Source organism: Otolemur garnettii, unplaced genomic scaffold (assembly GCF_000181295.1).
Source record: "Otolemur garnettii isolate 467f Iridium unplaced genomic scaffold, OtoGar3 scaffold00357, whole genome shotgun sequence".
Lineage (NCBI taxonomy): Eukaryota > Metazoa > Chordata > Mammalia > Primates > Galagidae > Otolemur > Otolemur garnettii.
The window spans coordinates 20,492-22,012 of record NW_003852752.1 but is presented as its reverse complement, the minus strand read 5'-3'; positions in this window follow the sequence as shown (position 1 = coordinate 22,012).

Genomic DNA, 1,521 nt, shown 5'->3' with positions numbered 1-1,521 from the left:
CTAATGTTTCCCCAGCAGTTATCTGGTCCCTCCAGCTGTTGGAGCCTTTGTCTACTCCAGAGGACCCCCTGTCTACTCTCTAGCCCACTGGTTCCTCTGCTGGCTGCAACTACAACACTGCCAGGGTTAAGGTGGCAGGTCCTGGCACCATCTGTCCTGTATCATTCCTAGTCTACTTTTCTTTGTCCTGATTATTTTATGTCTTCTTTATTACAAGAAGTTTCTTTATTATCTCCAATATCTTCAATGAAACTTAAAGTTTCTTCTGTATTTGAAGGTAGTAAATGTTTGGCAAATAGTGATTAATCATGCTGTTTTACCTAGGAATGATTCTTACTCTGAGCAGAACATGTGTGTGCTGAATCTTTTTCCATGGGGCCCAGATCTAGTGGAAGGAACCTGCCTGTCTACCTGATACCAGAATTCTAGGCTCTTGGTCTCGACGGTTCGAAGAATGAAGCAACAGACCACAGCATCAGCAATAGGTTAGGTTTTCTTTAACAATACAAGTGTTACAGCTCTCACAAAGAACCAAACCTCCTTGCAGAGCAGGATCAGCAGTAAGATGGGTTTTATACTACAAGTGTTACAGCTCTCACAAAGAACCAAGCCTCCTTGTTCTCTTGCTCTCTTTTTGAGGTCTGTGTTTGGGCTCTCTGCTTAGGAACTTATAAAGTGGCAGGTAAACAATGAGCTTTCAGGTCTTGAAAACAGACCATTCAGGAGCAGGTTTTGGAAACAGACCAGTCAGGGATGCACTGCAGGAATTGCCAGAAGTCCACGTGAGGAGACAGCTCGGTGCCAGTGTCTTACCCCACTGTGTCTGGCCGAATTCCTCTGTTTGTCGCAACAGCAACAGGTCCAGGGCCAAGGTGGCTGGTCTCGGTGCCACCTTGTCCGTATCATTCCTCCCTCTCTGAGTGGAAACTCTAACTGCTGTTAGGGAAGAAGGGCGAAGACTTGATCTAACTGCTTCCTGCTAATTAAGTGATGATAGAAGGGGCAGTTAGGGTTTCTCCGGAGGGAAGAGTGATACAAGAATCTGGTGAATCAGACTGGAACCACCTCTCTGGAGGGAAGAGTGATACAAGAATCAGGTGTTAGACTGGAACCATCTTTATTGTGGGTGGTGTGGTTTGATGAGATTTTTGGAAAATCTATACTTGAGTAGTATAATTAGTAACAGGTAATTGTAGCACTAGACCTTCTAGTAATAAGGTTTGATATTTCAGAAAGCGGTTATTGGACAGGCAAAGATTGCTCTTGGCATTCAAAAGACCAGTAATATCATGAGAAGTATAAATAGTTAGATATTTACCTAAAGTTAGTTGGTTGCTTCTGGGGTCAAGAGGGCTACAACTGAGGCGACTCATAGACAGTGCGGCCATCCCTTGGCCACAGTGTCAATTTCTTTACTAAGATATGCTACATGTTGTAGAACTGGACCCGGGTATTGGGCCAAAACTCCCAGAGCAATGCCAGTTTGTTCTGTAATATACAGATTAAATTTCTGTCCAGTGG